Consider the following 21084-nt stretch of genomic DNA (forward strand, 5'->3'; position numbering starts at 1 on the left):
CTAAGCCTAGCACAAAGATCGTGTAGTTCGTATGCTAAAGCTTTTCTAATGTCAAGTATCATTTCCTTAGACCATGAGATTGTGCAACTCCCGGATACCGTAGGAGTGCTTTGGGTGTGCCAAACGTCACAACGTAACTGGGTGGCTATAAAGGTACACTACAGGTATCTCCGAAAGTGTCTATTGGGTTGGCACGAATCGAGACTGGGATTTGTCACTCCGTGTAAATGGAGAGGTATCTCTGGGCCCACTCGGTAGGACATCATCATAATATGCACAATGTGATCAAGGAGTTGATCACGGGATGATGTGTTACGGAACGAGTAAAGAGACTTGCCGGTAACGAGATAGAACAAGGTATCGGGATACCGACGATCGAATCTCGGGCAAGTATCGTACCGCTAGACAAAGGGAATTGTATACGGGATTGATTAAGTCCTTGACATCATGGTTCATCCGATGAGATCATCGTGGAACATGTGGGAGCCAACATGGGTATCCAGATCCCGCTGATGGTTATTGACCGGAGAGTCATCTCGTCATGTCTGCATGTCTCCCGAACCCGTAGGGTCTACACACTTAAGGTTCGGTGACGCTAGGGTTATAGAGATATAAGTATGCGGTAACCCGAAAGTTGTTCGGAGTCCCGGATGAGATCCCGGACGTCACGAGGAGTTCCGAAATGGTCCGGAGGTAAAGAATTATATATAGGAAGTGCTATTTCGGCCATCGGGACAAGTTTCGGGGTCACCGGTATTGTACCGGGACCACCGGGTGGGGCCACCTGCCCCCGGGGGCCACATGGGCTGTAGGGGGTGCGCCTTGGCCTAAATGGGCCAAGGGCACCAGCCCCTAGAGGCCCATGCGCCAAAGGGACAAGAGGAGGGGAGAGTCCTAAAGGGGGAAGGCACCTCCGAGGTGCCTTGGGGAGGATGGACTCCTCCCCCCCTTGGCCGCACCCTTCCTTGGAGGAAGGGGCAAGGCTGCGCCCTCCCCCTCTCCCTTGGCCCTATATATAGTGGGGGGGAGGGAGGGCAACCATACCTAAGCCCTGGCGCCTCCCTCTCCCTCCCATGACACACCTTCCTCCTCCCGCAGTGCTTGGCGAAGCCTTGTTGGAATCCCGCTACTTCCACCACCACGCCGTCGTGCTGCTGGATCTTCATTAACCTCTCCTCCCCCCTTGCTGGATCAAGAAGGAGGAGACGTCGCTGCTCCGTACGTGTGTTGAACGCGGAGGTGCCATCCGTTCGGCGCTAGGATCATCGGTGATTTGGATCACGACGAGTACGACTTCATCAACCCCGTTCTCTTGAACGCTTCCGCGCGCGATCTACAAGGGTATGTAGATCCACTCCTCCCTCGTTGCTAGATGACTCCATAGATTGATCTTGGTGACACGTAGGAAAATTTTGAATTATTGCTACGTTCCCCAACAGTGGTATCAGAGCTGGGTCTATGCGTAGTTTTTATGCACGAGTAGAACACAAAGTAGTTGTGGGCGTTGATTTTGTTCAATATGCTTACCGTTACTATTCCAATCTTGATTCGGCGGCATTGTGGGATGAAGCGGCCCGGATCGACCTTACACGTACTCTTACGTGAGACTGGTTCCACCGACTGACATGCACTAGTTGCATAAGGTGGCTAGCGGGTGTCTGTCTCTCCCACTTTAGTCGGATCGGATTCGATGAAAAGGGTCCTTATGAAGGGTAAATAGCAATTGGCATATCACGGTGTGGTCTTTGCGTAGGTAAGAAACGTTCTTGCTAGAAACCCGTAGCAGCCACGTAAAACATGCAAACAACAATTAGAGGACGTCTAACTTGTTTTTGCAGGGTATGCTATGTGATGTGATATGGCCAAAAGGATGTGATGAATGATATATGTGATGTATGAGATTGATCATGTTCTTGTAATAGGAATCACGACTTGCATGTCGATGAGTATGACAACCGGCAGGAGTCATAGGAGTTGTCTTAATTTATTTATGACCTGCGTGTCAACATAAACGTCATGTAATTACTTTACTTTATTGCTAACCGTTAGCTATAGTAGTAGAAGTAATGGTTGACGAGACAACTTCATGAAGACACGATGATAGAGATCATGATGATGGAGATCATGGTGTCATGCCGGTGACAAGATGATCATGGAGCCCCAAGATGGAGATCAAAGGAGCTATATGATATTGGCCATATCATGTCACTATTATTTGATTGCATGTGATGTTTATCATGTTTATACATCTTATTTGCTTAGAACGACGGTAGTAAATAAGATGATCCCTCATTAAAATTTCAAGAAAGTGTTCCCCCTAACTGTGCACCGTTGCGACAGTTCGTTGTTTCGAAGCACCACATGATGATCGGGTGTGATAGATTCTAACGTTCACATACAACGGGTGTAAGACAGATTTACACACGCGAAACACTTAGGTTGACTTGACGAGCCTAGCATATGTACAGACATGGCCTCGGAACACAGAAGACCGAAAGGTCGAGCATGAGTCATATGGTAGATACGATCAACATGAAGATGTTCACCGATGATGACTAGTCCGTCTCACGTGATGATCGGACACGGCCTAGTTGACTCGGATCATGTAATCACTTAGATTACTAGAGGGATGTCTATCTGAGTGGGAGTTCATAAGATGAACTTAATTATCCTGAACATAGTCAAAAGGTCTTCGCAAATTATGTCGTAGCTCGCGCTTCAGCTCTACTGTTTAGATATGTTCCTAGAGAAAAATTAGTTGAAAGTTGATAGTAGTAATTATGCGGACTAGGTCCATAAACTGAGGTTTGTCCTCATTGCTTCATAGAAGGCTTATGTCCTTAATGCACCGCTCAGTGTGCTGAACCTCGAACGTTGTCTGTGGATGTTGCGAACATCTGACATACACGTTTTGATGACTACATGATAGTTCAGTGCGTAATGCTAAATGGTTTAGAATTGAGGCACCAAAGACGTTTTTGAAACATCGCAGAACATATGAGATGTTCCAAGGACTGAAATTGGGATTTCAGGCTCGTGCCCACGTCAAGAGGTATAAGACCTCCGACGATTTTCTTAGCCTGCAAACTAAGGGAGAAAAGCTCAATTGTTGAACTTGTGCTCAGATTGTCTAAGTACAACAATCATTTGAATTGAGTGGGAGTTAATCTTCCAAATGAGTTAGTGATGTTTCTCCGAAGTCATTACCACCAAGCTGCTAGAGCTTCGTGATGAACTATGATATATCAGGGACATATATGATGATCCTTGAGATATTCGCGATGTTTGACACCACAAAAGTAGAAATCAAGAAGGAGCATCAATTGTTGATGGTTGGTGAAACCACTAGTTTCAAGTAGGGTAAGGGCACGAAGGGATACTTCATGAAACGGCAATTCAGCTGCTGCTCTAGTGAAGAAACCCAAGGTTGAACCCAAACCCGAGACTAAGTGCTTCTGTAATAAGGGGAATAGCCACTGGAGCAGAATTACCCTAGATACTTGGTAGATGAGAAGGCTGACATGGTCAATAGAAGTATATTGGATATACATTGTGTTAATGTGTACTTTACTAGTACTCCTAGTAGCACCAGGGTATTAGATACCGGTTCGGTTGCTAAGTGTTAGTAACTCAAAATAAAAGCTACGGAATAAACGGAGACTAGCTAAAGGTGAGCTGATGATATGTGTTGGAAGTGTTTCCAATGTTAATATGATCAAGCATCGCACGCTCCCTCTACCATCGAGATTGGTGTTTGCGTTGAGCATAGATATAATTGGATTATGTCTATCGCAATACGGTTATTCATTTAAGGAGAATAATGGTTACTCTGTTTATTTGAATAATACCTTCAATAGTCTTACACCTAAAATGAATGGTTTATTGAATCTCGATCGTAGTGATACACATGTTCATGCCAAAAGATAGTAATGATAGTACCACCTACTTGTGGCACTGCCACGTAAGTCATATCGGTATAAAACGCATGAAGAAGCTCCATGTTGATGGATCTTTGTGCTCACTCGTTTTTGAAAAGTTTGAGGCATGTGAACCATGTCTGTTGGTGTATATGCATGAAGAAACTCCATGCAAATGGACCGTTTGGACTCACTTGATTTTGAATCACGTGAGACATGCAAATCATACCACATGGGCAAGATGACTGAAAGCCTCATTTTCAGTAAAATGGAACTAGAAAGCAACTTGTTGGAAGTAATACATTTTGATGTGTGCAGTCCAATGAGTGCTGAGGCGTGTAGTGGATATCGTTATGTTCTTACTTCACAGATGATTTGAGTAGATGTTGAGTATATTTACTTGATGAATCACGAGTCTGAATTATTGAAAGGTTCAAGTAATTTCAGGGTGAAGTTGAAAGATCGTCATGACAAGAGGATAAAAGATCTATGATATGATCATAGAGATGAATATCTGAATTACGAGTTTGGCACATAATTAAGACATTGTGGAAATTGTTTCACAACTAATACAGCCTGGAACACCGTAGCGTGATGGTGTATCCGAACATCATAACTGCACCCTATTGGATATGATGCATACCATGATGTCTCTTATCGAATTACCATGATAGTTTATGGGTTAGGCATTAGAGACAACCACATTCACTTTAAATAGGGCACCACGTAATTCCGATGAGATGACACCGTATGAACTATGGTTTAGAGAAACCTAAGCTGTCATTTCTTAGAAGTTTGGGGCTGCGACGCTTATGTGAAAAAGTTTCAGGCTGATAAGCTCGAACCCAAAGCGGATAAATGCATCTTCATAGGACACCCAAAACAGTTGGGTATACCTCCTGTCTCAGATCCGAAAGCATTAAGGGATTGTTTCTAGAATCGGGTCCTTTCTCGAGGAAAAGTTTCTCTCAAAAGAATTGAGTGGGAGGATGGTGGAGACTTAATGAGGTTATTGAACCGTCTCTTCAACTAGTGTGTGACAGGGCACAGGGAGTTGTTCCTGTGGCACCTACACCAATTGAAGTGGAAGCTTATGATAGTAATCATGAAACTTCAGATCAAGTCACTACCAAACCTCGTGGGATGACAAGGATGCGTACTACTTCAGAGTGGTACGTGATCCTGTCTTGGAAGTCATGTTGCTAGACAACAATGAACCTACGAGCTATGGAGAAGCGATGGTGGGCCCAGATTCCGATAAATGGCTCGAGGCCATAAAATCCGAGAGAGGATCCATGTATGAAAACAAAGTGTAGACTTTGGAAGAACGGCTCGATGGTCGTAAGGCTATTGAGTGCAGATAGATTTTAAAAGGAAGACGGACAAGATGGTAAATGTCACCATTAAGAAAGCTCAACTTGTCGTTAAGATGTTTTCCGACAAGTTCAAGGAGTTGACTACGATGAGACTTTCTCACTCGTAGCGATGCTAAGAGTCTGTTGGAATTATATTAGCGATTACTGCATTATTTATGAAATCTTGCAGATAGGATGTCAAACATTGTTTCCTCGACGATTTTCTTGAGGAAAGGTTGTATGTGATACAACCGGAAGGTTTTGTCAATCCTGAAAGATGCTAATAAGTATGCAAAGCTCCAACAATCCTTCTAGGGACTGGAGTAAGCATCTCGGAGTTGGAATGTATGCTTTGATGATGATCAAAGATTTTGGGTTTATACAAAGTTTATGAGAAACTTGTATTTCCAAAGAAGTGAGTGGGAGCACTATAGAATTTCTGATAAGTATATGTTGACATATTGTTGATCAGAAATGACGTAGAATTTCTGGAAAGCATATAGGGTTATTTGGAAAGTATTTTTCAATGGAAAGCCTGGATTAAGCTACTTGAACGTTGAGCATCAAGATCTATAAGGATAGATCAAAACGCTTAATGGTACTTTCAAATGAGCACATACCTTGACATGATCTTGAAGGTGTTCAAGATGGATCAGTCAAAGAAGGAGTTCTTGCCTGAGTTGTAAGGTATGAAGTTAAGACTTAAAGCTCGACCACGGTAGAATAGAGAGAAAGGACGAAGGTCGTCCCCTATGCTTAAGACATAGGCTCTATAGTATGCTATGCTGTGTACCGCACCTGAAATGTGCCTTGCCATGAGTCAGTCAAGGGGTACAAGAGTGATCTAAGAATGGATCACAGGACAGCGGTCAAAGTTATCCTTAGTAACTAGTGGACTAAGGAATTTTCTCGATTATGGAGGTGGTAAAAGAGTTCGTCGTAAAGGGTTACGCCGATGCAAACTTTGACACTAATCCAGATTATTCTGAGTAGTAAACTGGATTCGTATAGTAGAACAGTTATTTGGAATAGCTCCAAATAGAACGTGGTAGCTGCATCTAGGAGATGCCATAGAGATTTGCGAAGTACATACGGATCTGAATGTAGCAGACCCGTTGACTAAAACCTCTCTCACAAGCAACATGATCAAACCCAGAACTCATTGAGTGTTAATCACATAGTGATGTGAACTAGATTATTGACTCTAGTAAACTCTTTGGATGTTGGTCACATGGCGATGTGACCTGTGAGTGTTAATCACATGACGATGTGAACTAGATTATTGACTCTAGTGCAAGTGGGAGACTGTTGGAAATATGCCCTAGAGGCAATAATAAATTAGTTATTATTATATTTCCTTGTTCATGATAATCGTTTATTATCCATGCTAGAATCGTATTGATAGGAAACTCAGATACATGTGTGGATACATAGACAACACCATGTCCCTAGTAAGCCTCTAGTTGACTAGCTCGTTGATCAATAGATGGTTACGGTTTCCTGACCATGGACATTGGATGTCGTTGATAACGGGATCACATCATTAGGAGAATGATGTGATGGACAAGACCCAATCCTAAGCCTAGCACAAAGATCGTGTAGTTCGTATGCTAAAGCTTTTCTAATGTCAAGTATCATTTCCTTAGACCATGAGATTGTGCAACTCCCGGATACCATAGGAGTGCTTTGGGTGTGCCAAACGTCACAACGTAACTGGGTGGCTATAAAGGTACACTACAGGTATCTCCGAAAGTGTCTGTTGGGTTGGCACGAATCGAGACTGGGATTTGTCACTCCGTGTAAACGGAGAGGTATCTCTGGGCCCACTCGGTAGGACATCATCATAATGTGCACAATGTGATCAAGGAGTTGATCACGGGATGATGTGTTACGGAACGAGTAAAGAGACTTGCCGGTAACGAGATAGAACAAGGTATCGGGATACCGACGATCGAATCTCGGGCAAGTATCGTACCGCTAGACAAAGGGAATTGTATACGGGATTGATTAAGTCCTTGACATCGTGGTTCATCCGATGAGATCATCGTGGAACATGTGGGAGCCAACATGGGTATCCAGATCCCGCTGATGGTTATTGACCGGAGAGTCATCTCGGTCATGTCTGCATGTCTCCCGAACCCGTAGGGTCTACACACTTAAGGTTCGGTGACGCTAGGGTTATAGAGATATAAGTATGCGGTAACACGAAAGTTGTTCGGAGTCCCGGATGAGATCCCGGACGTCACGAGGAGTTCCGGAATGGTCCGGAGGTAAAGAATTATATATAGGAAGTGCTATTTCGGCCATCGGGACAAGTTTCGGGGTCACCGGTATTGTACCGGGACCACCGGGTGGGGCCACCTGCCCCCGGGGGCCACATGGGCTGTAGGGGGTGCGCCTTGGCCTAAATGGGCCAAGGGCACCAGCCCCTAGAGGCCCATGCGCCAAAGGGACAAGAGGAGGGGAGAGTCCTAAAGGGGGAAGGCACCTCCGAGGTGCCTTGGGGAGGATGGACTCCTCCCCCCCTTGGCCGCACCCTTCCTTGGAGGAAGGGGCAAGGCTGCGCCCTCCCCCTCTCCCTTGGCCCTATATATAGTGGGGGGGAGGGAGGGCAACCATACCTAAGCCCTGGCGCCTCCCTCTCCCTCCCATGACACACCTTCCTCCTCCCGCAGTGCTTGGCGAAGCCTTGTTGGAATCCCGCTACTTCCACCACCACGCCGTCGTGCTGCTGGATCTTCATTAACCTCTCCTCCCCCCTTGCTGGATCAAGAAGGAGGAGACGTCGCTGCTCCGTACGTGTGTTGAACGCGGAGGTGCCATCCGTTCGGCGCTAGGATCATCGGTGATTTGGATCACGACGAGTACGACTTCATCAACCCCGTTCTCTTGAACGCTTCCGCGCGCGATCTACAAGGGTATGTAGATCCACTCCTCCCTCGTTGCTAGATGACTCCATAGATTGATCTTGGTGACACGTAGGAAAATTTTGAATTATTGCTACGTTCCCCAACAATCACTGCCTGGACAGAAAAGAGAAGAAGAAAAAAGTCACCCAACCCCTCTCCCCCACTTCATCTTCATGTGTCCGGGCATTCCGCAAACCCTCATACCCATCCTATATATGGGATGCCAAGGCGCGTTTGGTCAATGTGCCATATAGGATTTGGCCCGGGCCATCTTTTTGTTGGGGAACATTGCATGGAAAACAAAAAAAATCTACGCACACGCAAAAGCTATCCATGGAGATGCATAGCTATGAGAGGGGGAGAGCATCTTCATACCCTTGAAGATCGCTAAGCGGAAGCGTTTATCAACGTGGTTGATGTAGTCATACACCTTCACGATCCGTCCCGAACAAGTACCGAACGTACGGCACCTTCGCGTACAGCACACGTTCAGCTCGATGACATCCTTACCTTCTTGATCCAGCAAGAGGGGCGAAGTAGTAGATGAATTCCGGCAGCACGACGACATGGTGACAGTGGTGGTGAAGAACAATCTCCGCAGGGCTTCGCCAAGCACAACGGAAACTATGACGGAGGATAAACTAGAGGGGGCGAGGTTGCCGGCACACGGCTTGGTGAATCTTGATGTGTCCCGGGTGCTAGCCCTGCCCCTCTATTTTTATGTTGAGCCCTAGGGTCGTTTCTTAGAGAAAGAGCCTCCTCAAGATCGGTTTGGCACGCAAGGCAAGAGTCCTTTTCGGACTCCAGGACCAGACGCCAGGGTCCTTGGCGTCTGGCCCCAGAGGCCAGGGTTCCTGGCAACTGGCCCCCTGGCCTCCGCAAAACTCCTTTTACACCTTCCTTAAGACTCGTGGCTTTACCCTTGGCCAAAATAAAGTGTTCTCGTACCCGAACATTTCGGAAAACATCTGAAACCCCTTCCGGAGACCAAACACTATTATCCCATATATCAATCTTCACATCCGGACTATTCCGGAGCTTCTTGTCATGTCCATGATCTCATCTGGAACTCCGAACAACATTCGGTCACCAACATACATAACTCATATAATACTATATCGTCAACCAACGTTAAGCATGCGGACCCTACGGGCTCGAGAATGATGTAGACATGACCGAGACGCTTCTCCGGTCATGTGATGCCCGGATAATTAAGCTACAGTGATCCCCTCCTAATGGTGCCATGTCATCGTTTTTAATTTGCTAATCCTCACTTTGATCCAAACCCGATTCAAATTCAAATTTAAATTCCAAGTGAAATTATTATTTCTTCTAATGGTAAAACAAAAATGTCCGTTGGACTGCAAATATTCACTAAGGAATTATCATGTAGAAACCAACATTATTAGGAACTCGAAAAATGCCTCTAGCTATTTTTGAATTGACCCAACAACACCTACCCATCACCTTTAAATTCAAAACAAAATCAAATGGATTCAAATAGAACCCAAACTTTTTTTGTGCCACTCTTACCTATTGTGTTAGATTTATGTGCAAAGTTTCGTTCAAAGCAAAAATCATTTGGTGGCCCAACTTGATGCAAAACAGTAGCAGAAAATACAAAATAGCTAAGAGTATTAAAAAAACTAAAGTCGATGTGCACTTTGGCCCAACACCCCACACTGAAGCCCAGCCCACCTCCATTTTCCTCTACGTCCAGCTACAGGGAAGCAGGGAGTGCGTGGAGGGCATCCATGGCGCCTTGGCACGTGCCGGCCATCCCACGGATCCCCCGATGGTTAAGACTGCATTGGCCCCCTCCCCTGAAAACCTAGCCCCCATTCCTCCCCTCCCCTCGCTCGTCCCCTTTATTTTCCTTTAACGCCCGACGCGGTCGTCGACTCACCATCGCCATTGACGCGGCCACCGTGCACCTCAAGCCACCCGGAGATGCCCAGGAACTTCACCACAATCGCCTACTTCGTCTTCGTCATGGGATTGGACCGGGAAGGCCCCGTACGCTTGCCAACGCCGTCGTCTTCAACGCATACATCGCCGGCCGCCGCCGTCGATTGCCTCATCTCCGGTCCGTCCCCGGCCACCTCGAGCTCACGTATGACACCGCAGTGAGCTCCTCCCCCAATTCTCATGCTTTTCCCCCTCGATCCGTCGCCGTATCGTCATCCCCGCGAGTCCGACCGCCATGGCCGAAGCTTCGTGTCCGTGTGCGCTCGCCTGCGTATGGTTGCGTTCGCGTGCGCCCCTGCTTGCCAGCCCGGGCCCTGGCCGTGCCCCGTGCCCGCCCGCGCGTGCGCCTGCCGCGCCATGGCCGCACGCGCCCGTGGTCCCTGCTGCTGCCCCGTTGCTCACCGCAGCCCTACGCCGGTCGCGTCTGCCGCGTCCAGCCAGCGCCCGCGCGGTCTCGCGCTCGCCTGCTCGTGCGTGGCCGCGCCCGCGCCCTTCCGCCTGCAGTCTCTGCCGCCACGCGCGCACCCGCTTGCCCTTGCTGCCGCGCCGGCGCCTCGCTCGCCCGCGTGCCTAGCCGCAGCCCACCTGCTGCATCGCTGCCCCGAGCCCCATTGCTGGCTGTAATGCTAGTGCTACTAGTGTAGCGCTGCTACAGTAACATTCAGTTACTGTAGCAGCTGCTAGCTTTTCTAAAACTGCACTGGTTAGCCCCCTACACAGCCTCAAAACAGGATCTAAACAAACTCAACATAGCTAAAATAAATATGTGCGGGTAGTACACTTGACAAGGTTCAATTCTTTTCATTGGAACAAATCCAAAAGTTTCCTGGATTAATTCCTATGAAAATGACAAAAGTCTATGTTCTGTTAACTGGCAGAACTAAAAACAGATATACTGTCATAGCAACTTTGGGGCAAAAAATAAACAAGATACAGGGATCTAACAATGATGCAATTGTTACCATCTTGTAGACCACAGGAAAGTGATCAATATTGGTATAAGGCACCAATTCATAGGATGAATAGAAGACTAGTTATAGCCTCTCGAAAACACCTAAATGATGTTTAAAATTGAGGACTTAGCAGAATTCACTAATTCTAGAAAATGAATTAAAACCTTAAAAAATATATAAAATAAATCGTAGCTCGGATGAAAAAAAATTGTACATGAAAGTTGCTCAGAACGACGAGACGAATCCGGATACGCAGCCCGTTCGTCCGCCACGCATCGCTAGCGTAGCGAACACACAACTTTCCCTCTCCGGTTCATCTGTCCGAAAACGCGAAACACCGGGAATACTTTCCCGGATGTTTTGCCCCTTCACTGGTACCACCTCGTACCGTGTTAGGGCACACCTAGCATCACGCTTTGTCATGTCATGCATCGTCATGCATTTGTTTGCATTATATTTATTGTTTCTTCTCCCTCTTCTCTCGCTAGACACCGAGACCGACGCCGCTGCTACCCAGTACGACTACGGTGTTGACGACCCCTCTCTCTTGCCAGAGCAACCAGGCAAGCCCCCCCTTTGATCACCAGAAATCGCCTACTCTTCTCTCTACTTATTGCATTAGAGTAGAGTAGTGAGGGAGTCCTGGATTAGGGGGTGTCCGGATAGCCGGACTATACCTTCGGCCGGACTCCTGGACTATGAAGATACAAGATTGAAGACTTCGTCCCGTGTCCGGAAGGGGCTTTCCTTGGCGTGGAAGGCAAGCTTGGCGATACGGATATGTAGATCTCCTACCATTGTAACCGACTCTGTGTAACCCTAGCCCTCTCCAATGTCTATATAAACCGGAGGGTTTTAGTCCGTAGGACGAACAACAATCATACCATAGGCTAGCTTCTAGGGTTTAGCCTCCTTGATCTCGTGGTAGATCTACTCTTGTACTACCCATATCATCAATATTAATCAAGCAGGAGTAGGGTTTTACCTCCATCGAGAGGGCCTGAACCTGAGTAAAAACATCATGTCCCTTGTCTCCTGTTACCATCCGCCTAGACGCACAGTTCGGGACCCCCTACCCGAGATCCGCCGGTTTTGACACTGACATTGGTGCTTTCATTGAGAGTTCCTCTGTGTCGTCACTTTTAGGCCCGATGGCTTCTCCGATCATCAACAGCGATGCGATCCAGGGTGAGACCTTTCTCCCCGGACAGATCTTCGTATTCGGCGGCTTTGCACCACGGGCCAATTCTCTTGGTCATCTGGAGCAGATCGAAAGCTGCGCCCCTGGCCATCAGGTCAGATTTAGAAGTTTGAGCTACACGGCCGACCTCCGCGGAGACTTGATCTTCGACGGATTCGAGCCACAGCCGAGCGCGCCGCACTGTCACGATGGGCATGATTTAGCTCTGCCGCCGAACAGTGCCCTGGAGGCCGCACCCGCATCAGCTCCGACCCTTAATTCGGAGCCAACTGCGCCAATCGAGGATGGGTGGTTGGACACCGCCTCGGGGGCTGCAATCTCTATGGCGATCGAGCCGAACACCAGCCCTATTCTCTGCGAAGCCCGTGACTCCAAGGAGCCGGACTCCTCTCCAGACTCGGAGCCCTCCGCGCCCCTACCGATCGAACCCGATTGGGCGCCGATCATGGAGTTGACCGCCGCAGACAATCTTTCAGCACTCGCCCTTCGGCGATATTCTGAATTCACTAAAGTCTCGCTCTTTATCAGGAGAGCCCTGGCCGGACTATGGTCAGCAAGGCTGGGATGCAGATGATGAAGAAATTCAAAGCCCACCCACCACCCACTTCGTAGCCACTGTCGATGATTTAACCGACATGCTCGACTTCGACTTCGAAGACATCGACGGTATGGACGCCGATGCAAGAAACGATCAAGAACCAGCGCCTATAGGGCACGAAAAAGCCACCTCGTCGTATGATATATACATGGTGGACACCCCAAAAGAAGGCAATGGCGATGGAACAGCGAAGGATGACCCCTCCAAGAAGCAGCCTAAGCGCTGGCGTCAGCGGCGCCACTCTAAATCCCGCCAAAGCAAAAATGGTGATTCCGGCACGGAAATAATAACACCCCGGACAGTGTCGAAGACAACCACCTCCGGCAAGATTCAGCACAGGAGGATGGAGAAGCCAGCCCTCATGAGAGAGTGACAGACAGATAGGTCGAGGACGATAATTATATGCCTCCCTCCGAGGACGAGGCAAGCCTCGACGACGACGAATTTGTCGTGCCGGAGGATCCCGTCGAACAAGAGCGTTTCAAACGCAGGCTTATGGCCACGGTGAGCAGCCTCAAGAAAAAACAGCAACATCTTAGAGCTGATCAAGATTTGCTAGCCGACAGATGGACTGAAGTCCTTGCGGCCGAAGAGTATGAACTCGAACGCCCCTCCAAGAGCTACCCAAAGCGCATGTTGCTACCCCGATTAGAGGAGGAAGCACCTAAACCTACATCACCAGCGCATGATGCGGCCGACCGGCCACCCCGTGGCCGCGACAGAGAGGCCTCTCGGCCCTCCACTCAAGCCGCACCCCGACGCCGCTCAAAAAATACCAAGGCACGGGAAAATGCGCCAGACCTGCGAGATATATTGGAGGACAAGGCAAGGCAAAAAAGATCGATCTACAGATCGCGTGGGCGCCCCACGGCACGAGACGGTAATCGTCACTCCGGATACAGTAAATCTGGCCGGGCCGAACACAGTAGACAAAGCTCGTTTGAGCTGCGTCGTGATATAGCCCAATACAGAGGCACCGCACACCCACTATGCTTCACAGATGAAGTAATGGATCATCAAATCCCCGAGGGTTTCAAACCCGTGAACATCGAATCATACGATGGCACAATAGATCCTGCGGTATGGATCGAGGACTATCTCCTTCATATCCACATGGCCCATGGTGATGACCTACACGCCATCAAATACCTCCCACTCAAGCTTAAAGGACCAGCTCGGCATTGGCTTAATAGCTTGCCAGCAGAATCAATTGGTTGTTGGGAGGACCTGGAAACCGCATTCCTCGACAATTTCCAGGGCACTTATGTGCGACCACCAGACGCCGATGACCTTAGCCACATAATTCAGCAGCCAAAGGAATCGGCCAGACAATTCTAGACACGGTTCCTAACCAAGAAAAATCAAATCGTCGACTGTGCGGACGCAGAGGCCCTAGCAGCCTTCAAGCATAACATCCGCGACGAGTGGCTTGCACGGCACCTAGGACAGGAAAAACCGAAATCAATGGCAGCCCTCACCACACTTATGACCCGCTTTTGCGCGGGAGAAGACAGCTGGCTAGCTCGCAGCAATAACATGACCAAGAGCCCTGGTAATTCGGATACCAAGGACAGCAGTGGCAGGTCGCGTCGCAACAAGCAAAAGCGCCGCATTAACGGTGACAATGCTGAGGATACGGCAGTTAATGCCGGATTCAGAGGCTCTAAACCCGGTCAGCGGAAAAAAACCATTCAAAAGAAATACTCCGGGCCCGTCCAGTTTGGACCGAATACTCGACCGCTCATGCCAGATACATGGCACCCCCGAAAAACCAGCCAATCACACCAACAGGGATTGTTGGGTGTTCAAGCAGGCAGGCAAGTTAAATGCCGAAAGCAGAGACAAGGGGCTGCATAGTGATGACGAGGAGGAGCCCCGGCCGCCGAACAACAGTGGACAGAAAGGTTTTCCCCCACAAGTGCGGATGGTGAACATGATATACGCAACCCACATCCCCAAGAGGGAGCGGAAGCGTGCGCTAAGGGACGTATACGCGATGGAGCCAGTCGCCCCAAAGTTCAACCCATGGTCTTCCTGCCCGATCACTTTTGATTGAAGGGACCACCCCACTAGCATCCGTCATGGCGGATTCGCCGCATTGGTTCTAGACCCAATTATTGACAGATTTCACCTCACTAGAGTCCTTATGGACAGCGGCAGCAGCCTGAACCTGCTTTACCAGGATACAGTGCGGAAAATGGGCATCGATCCCTCGAGGATTAAACACACTAAAACGACCTTTAAAGGCGTCATACCAGGTGTAGAGGCCAACTGTACAGGCTCAGTTACACTTGAAGTGGTCTTCGGATCTCCGGATAATTTCCAAAGCGAGGAGTTAATCTTCGACATAGTCCCGTTCCGCAGTGGCTATCACGCACTGCTCGGGCGAACCGCATTTGCCAAGTTCAATGCGGTGCCGCACTACGCATACCTCAAGCTCAAGATGCCAGGCCCTCGAGGAGTCATCACGGTCGATGGAAACACCGAACGCTCTCTCCGAACGGAGGAGCATACGGCGGCTATCGCAGCGGAAGTACAAACCAGCCTCTCAAGGCAATTCTCCAGTCCGGCCATTAAACGTCTGGACACCGTCAAGCGCGCCCGGAGTAACCTACAACAAGACCGCCTGGCACGTTCCGAGCAAGCATAGCAATGCGGCCCCAACCCCAGCCCTCGCGAACTTGCGAAACCAGTGTTGCGCGTACATAACTACGCTCTGGAAATACCATGGGCACAGGGGGAGGGGCACCATCACGGCACGCCCGAAACGCGGCTTAAACCGCACTAGGGGCTGCCGATTTCTTAATTTCTCTTATTTTCAGGACTCCATTCTTCGGAAGGCTTGTCCGGCAGTACAATTGGCACAAATGATACAACCAGGGAAGCAGAAAGCTACGCCACACTATGGAACTCTAAGGTGGTCTCTATAACAAGCAGTATACCTGTTTCACATACCATTTCGCAGCTCGCCCCTGGAAAGGACATGTTAAATAGTCCCATCTTTTGCTTATTGCACTATTTGTATCATTCTGCTTTGATTGCAGCTTTTTTAAATAAACAATGCATAGCTTCCGTCTATTATTGCATTACTCTTTTTTACGGATATATGTTCATTAATGACATGTTGCACCCGTACACTTTGGTACGGCCAATACGCCAGGGGCTTAAGTACCCCACAATACGGTGTGAGAAGTCCGAACACTTTCACAAGTGCGGCACCCCGAACTTATAGCATTATATGCATCGGCTCCGAATCATGTCTTGGGTCAATAGTTGGGTTTGCCCGGCTCCTATGTTTTGGTACCTTACGTTCCGTTATATCGGCTAAGGTAGCACTAGGAGAACTACTGCGATTGTGCCCCAGTTGAGCTGGGCTAAGCACCTCAGTAGAGAAAGCTAAAACCGACCGTCATGATGAGGCGAGAGTTGGTCGCTGTTCGAGAGGTTTTCGAGTCTCTAAAGACTTATGCCGCTTAGAGCGAGGAGTCGGCTTTGTCCGGCCTAGGCGTGGATAGCGCCCCGAACTCGGTCTTCCGAACACTAGGGGCTTCACCGAAATTTAAAATTATAGAATTCTATGGCTAAGTGAGAGTGTTCAAGCATTATAGTCCGATTGCCTTGTTCGTTGTGTTGAGCGCCTCCCTTGAAGGACCCAAGAATGGGAAAAAGAGCGCTCATGTTTATCCCGAACACCCCAGCACCCGTGGCATGGGGGCAGAAGCCGACGACTCGCCATCTCTCGAATTTGATAAACGGCCGCACAGAAGGTAATATTTTAAATTCAAAAGCGTTGCTTAGAGCATATGAACAAGTTTTCAGCGTACAGGATCACAAATGCGAGTTTACTCAAAAATTATATCTTTGAAGCATTCATCCGCTATAAGGCGGGCACCCTTCAGGACGCCCTCATAATACGCTTCCGGGACGCGATGCTCCTTGCCCGGCGGCAGCCCGTCCTTCACCAGCTTCTTTGCATCCATCTTGCCCCATTGCACTTTAGCACGGGCAAGTGCCCTACGGGCACCTTCGATGCAGACGGAGCACTTGATTACTTCAAGCCGTGGACAGGCATCCACCAGCCACCTCACCAGCCCGAAGTAGCTCCCAGGCAGAGCCTCTCCGGGCCAAAGCCGAACTATGAGGCCCTTTATGGCCTGTTCGGCCACCTTGTGGAGCTCGACCATTTGCTTCAGCTGGTCGCTCAAAGGCACCAGGTGTCCGGCCTCAGCATACAGAGACCAGAACACCTTCTCCATCGATCTCCCCTCCTCGGATCGGTAGTAGGCGGCGGCATCAGACGCACTGCGGGGCAAATCTACGAATGCTCCTGGAGAGCTCCGAAATCGGGTAAGTAACAAGTAATTCACTTTCACGTGCTTGCTTTGCATAATGAATGCCTTACCTGCCGCTATCTTCTTCATCGCTTCAATTTCTTGGAGGGCTTTCTGGGCTTCGGCCTTGGCAGACTTCGTGCTTTTGAGGGCTGCCGCAAGCTCGGACGCTTGCGTCTTTGAGTCAAGCTCCAAACTCTCGTGTTTTTTCACGAGAGCCTGGAGCTCTTTCTGCACCTCCTCCACCCGCGCCTCCTGCTTCCCTCTCTCTGTGCGCTCCGCGACCGCTCTATTTTCGGCCTCGGATAGCGCTTTCTTAAGGGTTGCCACCTCGGTCGTGGCCCCTATAATAGCACGTTGATCCTGTCATTTTTTGCAACCACATCTTCTCTATATACTTGCGCAAGGTATTACTTACCTTCCTTCTCCTCGAGCTGCCTCTTGGCATGGCCGAGCTCGTTCTCGGACCACGCGAGGTTTTGCTTCAGCGTATCCACCTCCGCAGTCAGTGCGGCGGAGGCCAGCAGCGAAGCCTGCATACGCATATTGACTTGATTATGTTAGACTCCTACGAATGTTATTAGATCCTCTATTCGGCTTTTCTTTCCGAACGCCGAACAAAGCATCAGGGGCTACTGTCTATGCGATAATATATTTACATATTCTTTACCTACCTCAAAGCCTGTTAGAAGGCTGGCACAGGCTTCAGTCAGTCCGCTCTTGGCGGACTGAACCTTCTGGATCACCGCACTCATAATAGTGCGGTGCTCCTCATCGATGGAGGCGCCGTTAACCACCTCCAGCAGATTGTCTCGTGCCTCCGGTTGGACGGAGGTCACCGGCTCGGTAGGCTTGCTCCTCTTGGAAGGAGGCTGCCTACCGGAGTCCGGAACCGTTGAAGGTTCCGGCGCGGTGTCCGGCTCAAGGCCGGACTCGGAGCCCTTGGGGGTTTTATCCTCTTTGCGCCTGGAGTCCGGGAGGTCGCCTTGCGGCGCCTCCAGGACCACCTCCTCCTGGCTTGGAACCTGTTGGGACAGCACCTCGGCGTGGTCTGTAGGGTGGGGGAGGTAGCGGGCGGAAGTGAATTCACATCTGACGAATCCAGGGAACCGCTCGACGACTCGTCGAGCCCGGCCTTGGGCGGACTGCATAGTCATATTTGGCGTAAGGAGGAGCTGTGTAAGAAAGGAACACTATGAATTGCTCTGGTGTCCGAATACTTACGATCTCGCCAGGGGCTTGGCCCTATGTGGCCACTCCTCTTCGCCGTCGTCGGCATTGGTGGAGTAGTCCGGAGGAAGGGTCTTCCCCTTCTTGGACCCTTCGGCCTCCCCAGTTGGGGCGGCCTTCCTTTTCTTCCCTCCCCCCGCTGGAGGGGGAGAGGTCTCTTCTTCCTCCTCCTCGTCTTCACGGGAGGAGTGCGTCTTGGAGTCGTCGGATGATGAATCCGACACCTCCAGGCGCCGGGCACTCTTTCGAGTCCCCGTGGCCTTCTTCTTGGCCTTTTTCTCCGGCACCACATAGGGTGCCGGAACCAGCAGCTTCGCCAAGCGAGCGTCCGCTGGGCCTTCGGGCAAAGGAGCCGGACAGTTGATCTGTCCGGACGTCTCCTACCAATCCTGTCAAAGGTAAGGGAGCTTGGATCCCGCATGGAGTCAAACTATGAAAAACTAATACCCTGTAAAAGGTAAAAACAACTTACCGCACTAGCGTGACACTGCGTGCTGAATCCGCGATCCTCGGTAGCGGATGCGGGGGCCTCGGCGCCCTTGAAAAGCACCTTGCAGGCATCTTTGTACGTCGTGTCGAAGAGCCTGCTCAAAGTTCGGTGCTGCGCCGGGTCGAACTCCCACAGGTTGAAAGCCCGTTGTTGACACGGGAGTATCCGGTGAATGAGCATAACCCGGACTACGTTGACAAGTTTGAGCTTCTTGTCCACCAGGGTTTGGATGCATGTTTGGAGTCCGGCCAGCTCTCCTTTTTTACCCCACGACAGGCCCGTCTCTTTCCAGGAGGTGAGCCGCATAGGGGGTCCGGATCGGAACTCGGGGGCTGCGACCCATTCAGGGTCGCGCGGCTCGGTGATGTAAAACCACCCTGATTGCCACCCCTTTAGGGTCTCCACGAAGGAGCCCTCGAGCCATAGGACGTTGGGCATCTTGCCCACCATGGCGCCTCCGCACTCCGCCTGGGTGCCGCGCACCACCTTCGTCTTGACATTGAAAGTCTTGAGCCATAGGTCAAAATGGGGGCGGATGCAGAGGAAAGCCTCGCGCACGACGATACACGCCGAGATATTGAGGACAAAGTTTGGGGCAGATCATGGAAATACAGGCCATAGTAGAACATGAGCCCCCGGACAAATGGGTGGAGAGGGAAGCCCAGTCCGTGGAGGAAATGGGGGAGGAACACCACCCTCTCATGGGGCCTAGGGGTGGGGATGAGCTGCCCCTCTTCGGGAAGCCGGTGCACAATGTCGTTAGACAAGTATCCGGCCTTCCTCAGTTTTTTTATGTGTCCCTCCATGACGGAGGAGACCATCCACTTGCCTCCTTCTCCGGACATGGTTGGAGAAGGTTGAGGTGGGGTGTGCGGACTTGGGCGCTGGAACTCGAGTGCGCGGAAATGGATAGGCAAAGGAGGAAGAAGGCGTGGATGAAAAGGTGGATCCTTATCCCCTTATATGGGCGGACGCGACTATGCGTCCCCACCAGCCTAGTAAAACTTGCTTATCTCCCAAGCGCCGTAATCAATGGCGCGGTTGGGTTACCCACGCCCGTGTTGATGAGAATCCCGGAATAAGGGGACATGATCTTTGCTTTGACAAGACGTGCCAAGGAAAACGCCTCGCTAAATGCGCTGAGGTGAGACAGTAAAACGATTTGAATAAAGACTTGGCCGTGGTGTGATGTCAAGCTACGGAATACGTCAGCAGATTAGATTTGTGTAAATATTATTCTCTCTATGGCAATATGTGGAAACTTATTTTGCAGAGCCGGACACTACCTTTGTGTTCAAAATATTCTATGAAGTACTTGGAGGAGGAACCCGCCTTGCAATGCCGAAGACAATCTGCGCGCTGGACTCGTTGTCATTGAAGCCTGGTTTAGGGGCTACTGAGGGAGTCCTGGATTAGGGGGTGTCCGGATAGCCGGACTATACCTTCGGCCGGACTCCTGGACTATGAAGATACAAGATTGAAGACTTCGTCCCGTGTCCGGATGGGATTTTTCTTGGCGTGGAAGGCAAGCTTGGTGATACGGATATGTAGATCTCCTACCATTGTAACCGACTCTGTGTAACCCTAGCCCTCTCTGGTGTCTATATAAACCGGAGGGTTTTAGTCCGTAGGACGAACAACAACCATACCATAGGCTAGCTTCTAGGGTTTAGCCTCCTTGATCTCGTGGTAGATCTACTCTTGTACTACCCATATCATCAATATTAATCAAGCAGGAGTAGGGTTTTACCTCCATCGAGAGGGCCCGAACCTGGGTAAAAACATCGTGTCCCTTGTCTCCTATTACCATCCGCCTAGACGCACAGTTCGGGACCCCCTACCCGAGATCCGCCGGTTTTGACACCAACAAGTAGCATGTTACTGCTTTCCGTTAATCCTATTCTGATGCATAGCATGTCATTGTTGCTACAACTGTTGATACCTTACCTGCAATCCTAAATGCTTAGTATGGGATGCTAGATTACCATCAGTGGCCCTACACTCTTGTCTGTCTGCCATGCTATACTACTGGGCCGTGATCACTTCGGGAGGTGATCACGGGCATATGCTATATACTTTATACTGTTACATTACTTATGGTACTGTTCGGAGATGGGGGCTGAAGGGGCAGG

The sequence above is a fragment of the Triticum urartu genome, chromosome 2A (assembly GCF_056163025.1).
Source record: "Triticum urartu cultivar PI428250 chromosome 2A, HENAU_Tu73, whole genome shotgun sequence".
Taxonomy (NCBI): domain Eukaryota; kingdom Viridiplantae; phylum Streptophyta; class Magnoliopsida; order Poales; family Poaceae; genus Triticum; species Triticum urartu.